General features: G+C 39.9%; 1 non-coding gene across 1 annotated transcript; it reads right to left on the bottom strand.

Moving 5' to 3' along the window:
- Positions 1 to 445: 445 nt before the first annotated feature.
- On the bottom strand, positions 446 to 552 carry LOC121211723 (small nucleolar RNA R71). Its single transcript, XR_005906941.1, has one exon. It is a non-coding gene; the product is annotated as a small nucleolar RNA R71 (small nucleolar RNA).
- Between the last annotated feature and the right edge of the window lie 10,519 nt (positions 553 to 11,071).

The following is an 11,071-nucleotide window of genomic DNA, read 5'->3' as shown; positions in this document are numbered from 1 at the left end:
CCGAGGAGATAGTTGATAATCAAAACAATCCGTTACCTCCGGTGGTTGCTACAAATCCAGTAAATCAGAATCCTGCTCCTCGTACTATGTATGATTATGCTAAACCTACTTTAACAGGAACTGAATCGAGTATAGTTAAACCTGCTGTTGCTGTAAATAATTTTGAACTGAAACCTAACACGATTCAAATGATACAACAGTTTGTTCAGTTTGATGGTTTGTAGGACGAGGATCCAAACACTCATTTAGCAAATTTTTTGGAATTCTACGACACCTTTAAGAGCAATGGCATTTCTGATGATGCCATTCGCCTTCGATTGTTTCCCTTTTCATCAAGAATAAAGCTAAACAGTGGTTGAACTCATTACCACGAGGGTCAATCACTATTTGGGAACAAATGACCAAAAAAATTTTACTTAAATACTTTCCGCCGGCCAAAACGACAAAATTAAGGAATGATATCTCTTCTTTTGTACAGATGGATTTAAAAATACTTTATAATGCATGAGAGAGATACAAGGATCTATTGAGAAGGTGCCCTCACCATAGGTTACCTCTTTGGCTACAAGTTCAAACTTTCCACAATGATTTGAATCCCTCAACGAGACAAATGATTGACGTAGCTACTGGTGGAACTATCAATAATAAGACACCTGAAGAGGCTTATGAGTTCATAGAAGAGATGTCACTGAATAATTATCAGTGGCAAGTCATGAGCACAAAGCCAACAAAAGCAGCCGGCATTTTTAACGTCGATTCGATTGCTATGCTTTCAAATCAGGTAAAACTTTTGAATAGCAATATTGATGGTTTACTTGGTTCTACGCAGGTTCATCCAATAATGCAGTGCGATGCAAGTGGAAGTGGAACGAACAATTCAGAATATCCACCCTACGACCCTAACATGAAAAACAAGTAAATGAATTATATGGGTAATAATCCTCGACCTTAAAATAATCCTTACAGTAACACTTACAATGTAGGTTGGAGGAACCACTCAAACTTCTCATGGGGAGGCCAAGGGAATCAAAGACAACCACCCCTCTAGGCTTCCAACAACAACTTTACCAGCAAGAGAAAAAACCGAACCTTGAGGAGATGACGACAAAGTTTAGCACTGAAACTACACTAAAAAAATCAGCAAGCATCAATTCAAGGACTTGAGAATCAAATAAGACAGCTCGCTAAGATGATTTCAGAGAGACCACGAGGAAGTCCACCTAGTAACACCGAACCCAACCCAAAAAAGCATGTGAAAGCTATTACACTAAGGAGTGGGAAAGTGTTAGTTGAATCTGAAAAGAAGCTGCCACAAGAAGCGGATAAAAAAGAGGATGAGGAAGTAAAATCTGAAAACAATAAAAAATGGTACTGAGGGAATATAAACCACCAATCCCGTATCCAACAAAGTTGAAGAAAGACCGCATGGATGTACAATTCGGTATATTTCTTGAATTGTTTAAAAAATTGCATATTAACTTAGCTTTTGTTGAAGCTATCTCGCAGATTCCTACATATGCAAAATTTTGAAGGATCTTCTAACAAATAAAATGAAGTTTGAATAATTGTCTATAATGGAACTCAAAGAGGAGTGCTCGGTCATACTCCAAAATAAACTGCCAACCAAACTAAAAGATCCAGGAAGTTTTACTATTCCCTACTTATTGGTAGTTTAAATGTTGAGAAGGCACTAGCTTATTTAGGCTCTAGGATTAATTTGATGCCTACAAAATGTTTAAGCAACTTGGCCTTGGGGAACCAAAACCTACTAGGATGAGTATTCAACTAGCTAACAGATCTGTTAAATATCCTAGGGGTATTATCGAGGATGTACTCGTAAAAGTAGATAAGTTCATATTCCCTGTTGATTTTGTTGTGCTTGACATGGATGAGGATGTTGAGGTGCCTTTAATTTTAGGTTACCTATTTTTAGCCACTACTAGGGCTGTTATTGATGTGGGTAATGGTAAACTTGTACTTAGGGTAGGTAATGAAGAAATTATTTTTAAAATTTATGAAGCCATGAGATTTTCTAGGGAACAAGATGACTCCTGTTATTTTATTGATTCTATTGATCACGCTACTCAAAATTCTCTATAGGAAATCATACATAGGGACACGTTGGAACTGTGTCTTGCCCAAGGAGAGGAGGTAAATGACAATGATTCTGCGATAGGTAAGATAATCTAAACTAAATTCCAATGAGCCTTCACTAAGACAGAAGAGCTATGAGGGTATTGAGGTAAACAATGAATTAAAATTAAAACCCTCTGTTGAAGAACCTCCTAAATTGGAATTAAAGCAACTACCAAATCACTTGGAATATATGTTTCTTGGAAATAATTCCACATTACCAGTGATTATTGCTTCAGATTTATAGCCAACCGAAAAGGACGAGTTACTTCAAGTGTTGAAGTAGCACAAAAGAGCCATAGCTTGGAACATTTCTGACATAAGAGGGATCAGTCCTTCTTTTTACACACACAATATTTTAATGGAAGATGAATATAAACCTTGTGTGCAAGCTCAAAGGCAACTGAATCCCAACATGAAAGAAGTTGTAAAAGCTGAGGTAATTAAACTTCTAGATGCTGGAATTATTTATCCTATTTTTGACAGTTCTTGGGTGAGCCCTGTGCAGGTTGTTCCTAAGAAAGGAGGCATGATTGTTGTGGCCAATGAGAGGAACGAATTAATTCCAATGCAAACAGTCACAGGATGGAGAGTTTGCATTGACTATAGAAAATTAAATGATGCCACAAGAAAAGATCACTTTCCCTTACCGTTCATTGATCAGATGTTGGAAAGATTATCTAGGCATATGTATTATTGCTTCCTAGATAGACTCTCTGGTTATTTCCAAATCCTAATAGCTCCTGAGGACTAAAAGAAAATAACACTTACATGTCCATACGGTACGTTTACTTATCGACAAATGCCTTTTGGATTATGTAATGCTCCTGCTACTTTTCAGTGATGCATGTTGGCCATTTTTGATGAACTCGTGGAAGACATTATGGAGGTATTTACGGATGACTTCTCGGTATTCAGTAACTCTTTCCATTTTTGCCTTAAAAATTTAAAATGAGTTCTAATGAGATGTGAGGAAACGAACCTAGTACTAAATTGAGAAAAATGTCAATTCATGGTTCGTGAAGGGATTATGTTAGGCCACAAAATTTGTAGCAAGGGAATCTAGTTTGACAAAGCGAAAGTTGAAACTATTGAGAAATTACCTCCCCCTAGTTCAGTTAAGGCTATTCGAAGCTTTTTAGGTCATGTTGGATTTTATAGAAGGTTTATTAAAGATTTTTCTAAAATGGCTAAGCCTTTAACGAATTTACTAGAAAAAGATGTGCCTTTCAGTTTCAGTCAGGAATGTTTAGAAGCATTTAATACTCTTAAAGATAAATTAATTAATGCTCCAATTATAGTTGCACCTGATTGGAATTTACCCTTTGAACTAATGTGTGATGCGAGTGATTTTACAGTGGATGCGGTTCTTGGACAGCGGAAAGACAAGCATTTTCAACCAATCTATTATGCTAGCAAAACATTGACAGCCGCACAAGAAAATTATACGACAATTGAGAAAGAATTGTTGGCTGTGTGATAAGTCATAATATATACATGTTTTTATCCCATGCTTGGCATATTTTTGGATAATTTATCATAAGATTTAGTGAATTTGATGCTTCTAATCCTTTAATTTCATTTTTTATACTCAAGTGAGCATAGGAAGGTGAAAACAGCAAGAAACGGGCCAAAAACAAACAAAGTGGGCTTATCTCAGTATTTCATACGACCTAGGCATTTTCACACGAGTAAACCACACGCTTGTGTGATACACAGGGGTAGGCCACACACCCATGTGTCATGGCCGTGTCGACTAAAACCCAACTCATAATTATACACGGCCTGAACACCATCACATGGGCGTGCCACACGTTCGTGTCCCTGTCGAGTCCAAGTCTAATTATACTCAAAAAAGGCTAATTTTAAGGGTTTTGAAGCATTCCAAAGTCTATATAAACACGCTAGAAGTGGATCAAAAAGGGGAGACGCAGAGTAGAAAGTAAAAATGTAACATCTCGATTTTTGGGTTTTTCGCGATTCTCAGTATTTTGGTAAAGTTTTTAAAATTTGGTATTTGGTTGTGAAATTCATAATTTGAGTATGTAAATGGGCTTATGGAAGGCCCATGTGTTGTCCAAAACCTGGTAGAATTTTTGAATTTTGGACTAAAGAAGTTAGGGGCCTTGGATAGGTGGTCTTATTAAAATTTGTGGGTAAAATGTATCACAGAAGAGCCTCTAGTAAAGTGGCTAAGTGACGCCACTAAGGGTCTAGAAAAGTGGTGTGTAAGTGGTTGGGGGAAGACCTAGGTTCGATTCCCTGTGATGGCAAAGGTAATGTTATTTTTATGCTTGTGCATGCTAGAGTTTAAAGCTGGATAGAACTCTGTGGGAGAGAGTTTGAATCAGTCAAATACATGGATTAAGGAGGGATAAGGGGAGAGATTTTAGGGATTTGAAAGGGGGATAGGGTTAGCCGATTTGAGGGCATTAGAGAGGGGATTTCGGTAGAGGGGTTTTAGTTAGGGATTTTTGGCACTTGGGTATTTGTTGTGCCGTTTTCTTCTTTGTAACCATAGGAGTAGTCTTTTTTTTTTCTTCTTTCTTCTTCCCTATCTGAATCTACCACCCTTCTTTTCATCTTTTCTTCCTTTTCTTTCTTCCAAACCAGCCCACTACTCTCCTCCATTCATCTATTGCTTCTTTCCCTTACCTCCACTTTTGCCGAAAAACCGCAAAAGCTGAACCTGTGAAGCTAGGTGTTGTCGAAATCTTGTTGACCAATAACCCTCTGTTTTCTTTCACTTTTTAGTGGCCAATCCCTTTATTTTTAAGCTTCAAATGGATTCAAGAATAGAGATTGTGGTAAGTGTTCGTACTCTAAAGCGTTTTTAATAGTAACTATTGACAAAAGCCGAAACCCCTATAGTTTAGGGAGGTGGCCGAATGTGGGTATAGGCCTTATTGGGTTTCTTCTCTAATCTTTTTATGGTTTGTATAGTGGAGGAGCAGCAAGGCGTAGTGTCGACTTGGATTAGCTTGGATCATCGGAGTGACTAGATCTAGTCATCAACTTCGGCAAATGTATGGATTCTAAGGCCATTATGGATGGTGGCCGAATGTGTAAGTGTGGATAATAGATGGTTCTCATTTTGGTTTAATTATTATAAACTGATCTATAAGCGGTTGGTTATAGGAGAAATCGTGTAGGAGATCTTGTCGAGGAACATCGCAAATCAAGTGTGTAACGAACCTTCTTTCGTAGCTTAAATTGATAAATGCCGAAAAGCCGAAATGCCAAAATTTTGGCATTTCGAGGACTTGTGAGCAAACGAACGCTCATTGGTTAGTTAGATTCTCTAAGTTGACGATCAGGAATGTTGGAAAAGGTAAGAGCACGACTTTTGGCATCACGGTAAGTTGGGCCTCGAGGGGCTGAAATCGGGCCCAATGGGCTTACGGGCCCATTTGGGTAAATTTGGTAGGAAATGAAATTTGGTTAAATTGCGCGTTAAGACTGGTAATACCATTATGAAATATAGGCTGAACAGGCCTAGATGACTAAATCGGCTATGTAGGGCCCATTAGAGGTTTTAGGCCCAATAACTCGGTTTCGCTGAAAATGGGCCAGAATCGCTGTTTAAACACATGAATTGTTAGTAACTAATAATGAACATGGAAAATCCCTAATATTTGGTAAATTTATGAAATTGCCATTATATTATGAAAATGACTGTTTTGCCCCTAGGTAAAAATGACTATTATACCCCTAGGGTTTAATTATGAATTTGGTACATGGGTTTTGATATACATGATTGATATGATATGCACATGCATATGATATGTATGATATGCACATGATGTGTTCATAATGCATTGGGTTGGGTTTATATTGATGGAGGAAGTGCAAAAAGGGCTATGCCTCAGTTTACCGAAAAAGGGCTTTTGCCCCAGTTTATTAAAAAGGCTTTTGCCCCAGTTTATCAAAAGGGCTTTGCCCCAGTTATTAAAAGAGGCTAGGCCTCCAGTTATATGATAAAGCAGCTATGCTGCCAGTGGAGAGTTTTGGTTGGTTGGGTTGAGTTATTCCTCACATGGAGAGCTTGGTTGGTACGGGTGGAGAGTAGCGGATGGTGGGTTGAGTAGTCTCCCCAAATGGGCTTGCATTCTTTCATTGACATTACATGTGATATTGAAATGGGCCTATGGGCCATACCGTTTACAGTAATATGAAATATGTAAAGGCTTCGGCCTAGTAATATGAAATATGAAAAGGCTTCGGCCCAGTGTTATGAAATATGAAATATGAAAAGGCTTCAGCCCAGTATACGCTGAGTTTGAATTTGGGCTTAGGCCCAGTAGGCTAATATTGTTTTGGGCTCTGAAAGGGGCTTGTTGCATACTGAGTTTCCAAACTCACCCCCTTTCCTTAACCTTTCAGGTGAGCCTTGATTTGGGGACTTGGAGCCGGAGGGGATTCAGAGTGGCCACAGTGATCATTTTTGGGCTTTGAAACAAGTGATTGGTTTTCTTTAATAATCTTATTTACTATTTATTTTTGGGTTGTAATGAGGCCATTCTAACTTTATTTTCTTTTCTTTTCTGAGATTATTTTATTTTTAATAACTTTAAACTGGTTGTTAATAATTCAAATGGGCTAGACTTAGAACGCGTTTTCAAAATGATACTTGTTTCAAAATAACGCAACGATACAAATAATCGATTTATCAACAATACCGACTTAAAGGAATTGCAACGCATTTTTTCTAAAATTTAAACTCGTTATAACCAAGTGTGGCAATGGTTGTGGGCATGTCTAAGATTGGATCCAATTGAAGAGCTTTGTACTTAAGCAGCCTTCATGGCTCACCTCCTCTGTCACGGATTCCTACCTGGTGCCCAGCTTCCATTCACTTTGTTAGCTTAACAAAAGTTAGTTTTAAACACTAAAACGAGTCATGGGTTTTTAGACTTCTATGTGGCACATCAAATTTGGCCATAATGTCTGGGCCGGGTTTGAGGTGTTACATTTAGTAGTATCAGAGCCCAGTTGCAACAACTCGGCTGTAGATCGGGTCCGAAAAACTTTTTGAAAAAAAATTAGACCAAGAAGGGAATTTTTGGAAATGGTTTTAGAAAGATCTTCTCAAAAATATTTTACAAAGGTATACATGATAAAATGGTCTAAGTTTTTTGGTTTTTTAAAAACGGGTCTAAAATCGAGAATTTCAAAACAAATATATTTTTTTCAAATTTTTTTTCTATTTTCTGTGATTAAATACATGGTATGTGGTTTTTGGTTTTGAGAAAGAAGTGGCGCACTGAATCCCCGGCACCAAGCCTGTAAGTATACTCTCTTTACGTTATGTGATATTGATATGATGCTATAAATAGAACTGAGACCCTACTATGATACTTTAGATAGGGTAGAACTGTAAAACGGTAGGAGTAAGAACTGTAGCTAGGCTAAGAACTGTAGCTAGGCTATGACGTTGCGAAAATAATCCTTGAACTGCTATATTTCCATAAGACATCTCGAAATAAAAAATTAAACATTAAACTAATGTCATAAAATTCGTAATCAGATAAGTTGATATGAGTACAAGAGGAGCTCGTGGACGAGGTCGCGGACGTGGTCGCGGAAGGGTGCAGGCAGAATCTTCATCCTTAGGGCATAGGCCAGCTAAGGAGGCATCCGTGCCACAGGCAACTGAGACTAGGTCTTATGATCGGGCTGCGGGGGATGATGCTTTGTTCCAAGGAATGTCAAGGGTTTTAGAAAGAGTTGCTGGAGCTAGCACTAGGACAATAAATAGGGGATCCATCTCGGAGCGACTCCGGGCTAATTGAGCAGAAGTTTTTAGGGGCATATCTGGAGTAGCCCCAAATGTGGCTGAATATTGGATGGAAGCAACAGAGCGGATTATGGACGATTTAGATTGCTTTGTGGAGCAAAAGCTGAAGGGGGCTGTGTCGCTGCTATGAGACGAGGCATATCATTGGTGGATCACCGTGAGGGAGAGTACCCCGATTGAACGAGTAACTTGGGAATTGTTCAAAACTGCTTTTAAGGGGAGGTATGTTGGAGCTAGTTATGTGGATGCCCATCGAAAGGAATTTTTGAATCTGACTCAGGGTAATAAGACTGTTGTGGAGAATGAGGCAGAATTCTTGAGGCTAAGTCGATACGCCAGTGGCATAGTCGCGATTGAATATGAGCGCAGTGTTCAATTTGAGGATGGTCTCCGTGATGAGCTTAGGATATTGATAGCTCTACAGAGGGAGCGTGATTTTGCTGCATTGGTGGAGAAGGCTAAGATAGCCGAGGAGGTAAAACAGACTGAGCGGCAGAATCGTGAGAAGGACCGACCCAGATTTAAGAGGGATTTTAGACCCTTGAGTGCTACGAATAGGAATGTTAAAACAGCTAGAATGGAGGAATCGGTTCGAGCAATTCCAGTGAATACTTTTAGACCGCAGGCTTGCAAGGACTATGGTAGGGTGCATATGGGGGAGTGCTCGAAACGAACTGAAGCATGTTTTCGATGTGGGTCCAAGGAGCATAAGTTCAGAGAATGTCCTCAGAGAACAGCTCAGGAACTAGCTGGGGAGCAAAGGGATGTCCAACCACAGCGAGAAGGACCACCACCACAGAGAGGTCGTGGGCAAGGTAGAGGTGGCAATGGAAATGGACAAGGACGTGGGGCACCTGGCAAGGGTGCTGGACATGCTGAAGCTCGACAGCCGGTGTTGGTTTATGCTACACGACGCTCCTGATGTTATAACCGGTACGTTCTTCATTCATAGCACACTTTACACTGCTTTGATTGATGTGGGTTCCACTCACTCGTATGTTGCTTGTGATGTATCTAGGGCTTTGGAGGTGCTTCCCGAGGAGACGGTGAGTGGGGTATCGTTGATAAGCCCTTTAAGACACTCAATTAAGATAGATAAACTCTTTAGGGCAGTGCCTTTAGAGACACAAGATAAAATTTTTGACGGAGATTTGATAGAGCTGCCATTTGGGGATTTTGATCTTATCTTGGGAATGAACTGGCTAGCTAAGCATAGGGTGACGTTAGATTGTGCTGCTAAGAGAATGGTACTAAGAACTGCCGAAGATGAGGAGATAATGGTCATAGGGGAACGAAGGAATTATTTGTCCAATGTTATTTCGGCTTTAAGAGCCGAGAAGTTGATTCGGAAAGGTTGTGAGGCGTACTTGGCGTTTGTAAGTCAAGTTGAACCTGAGGGGATGACTGTGGAGTCGGTTAGGACCATTAAAGAATTTGAAGATGTATTTCCGGAGGAACTTCCTAGATTACCTCCAAACAGAGAAGTCGAGTTCGGAATCGACTTGTTACCTGGAACAGCTCCTTTGTCCATTGTGCCTTATAGGATGGCACCAAAGGAGTTGGTAGAATTGAAAGCTCAGATTTAAGAACTGTTGGATTGAGGGTTTATAAGACCAAGTGTCTCCCCGTGGGGAACACCAGTGTTGTTCGTAAAGAAGAAAGATGGGACAATGCGAATGTGTATTGACTATCGGCAGTTGAATAAACTAACGATCAAGAACAAGTATCCATTACCAAGAATCGACGATCTGTTCGACCAATTAAAAGAAGCCTCGGTATTTTCTAAGATCGACCTTCGGTCAGGATATCATTAGTTGAGAGTCAAAGAGGTGGATATTTATAAGACGACATTCAGGACTCGATATGGTCATTACGAGTTTCTGGTTATGCCCTTTGGATTGACTAATGCACCGGTAGCCTTTATGCATTTAATGAATCGGGTTTTCCAGCCATACTTGGATCGGTTTGTAGTCGTTTTTATCGATGATATCTTGGTGTATTCAGAAACGAGAGAGAAGCATGATGAGCATTTTCGTGTTTTGCTACAAGTGCTAAGGGAAAAGCAACTTTATGCGGAGTTTAGTAAGTGCGAGTTTTGGCTAAAGGAAGTCACTTTCTTGGGGCATGTTGTATCTGCTGAGGGGATCAAGATGGACCCTCGAAAGATTGAGGCAATTCTGGAATGGAAGCCACTGAGGTCGGTAACAGAAATTTAAAGTTTTCTAGGGTTGGCAGGTTATTATCAGAGATTCGTGGAAGGATTTTCTGTGTTGGCAGCACCGTTAACGAAACTTATAAGGAAGGGAGCACCTTTTGTTTGGACGAATAAGCAGAAAGAGGCTTTTGAGAAACTAAATAAGGTTTGACAGAAACGCCAGTGTTGATTCAACCAAAGTCTGGTAAGGATTTCACGGTGTACAGCGACGCGTCACATATAGGTTTAGGCTGCGTGTTGATGCAAAAGGGTAAAGTGGTCACTTATGCTTCACAACAGCTTAAGCCTCATGAAGTAACCTATCCTACACATGACCTGGAGTTGGCAGCGGTGATTTTTGCGGTTAAGATATGAAGGCATTACTTGTGTAGGGAGAGATGCATTATCTATACGGATCACAAGAGTCTTAAGTACTTGCTGACTCAGAAGGAGCTGAATCTTAGACAGCGAAGGTGGATAGAGTTGTTAAAGGACTATGACTGTTCGATTGAGTACCATCCAGGTAAGGCAAACGTCGTGGCTAATGCGTTAAGTCATAGGACTGTGGCAGAGTTGAAGGCAATGTTTGCTCGTTTAAGTTTGTATGACGATGGAAGCTTATTGGCAGAGTTACAAGTGAAACCGACTTGGGTGGAGCAGATTAAGAAGCAGCAGTTGGAGGATGAGTCGTTGGTTTCTCAGTTTCAGCAAGTTGAGAAGGGGGAGAATCCCGACTTTGGGTTAAATAATGATCGAGTTCTTTGTTTTTGAGGAAGAATTTGTATGCCGAAGGACTCTAACTTGAGATTGATGATTTTGAAAGAGGCACATAATGGACCTTGTGCTATGCATCCAGGAGTGAGTAAGTTGTATCGAGACTTGCGAGAACTATATTGGTGGCCTGGACTTAAGTGAAAAGTGACCGAATTTGTGGGGAAATGTTTGAC

The sequence above is a fragment of the Gossypium hirsutum genome, chromosome A12 (assembly GCF_007990345.1).
Source record: "Gossypium hirsutum isolate 1008001.06 chromosome A12, Gossypium_hirsutum_v2.1, whole genome shotgun sequence".
In the NCBI taxonomy this organism is placed as follows: domain Eukaryota; kingdom Viridiplantae; phylum Streptophyta; class Magnoliopsida; order Malvales; family Malvaceae; genus Gossypium; species Gossypium hirsutum.
Note: the sequence above shows the minus strand (reverse complement) of the source record. Positions and strands in the feature narration are given on the sequence as shown.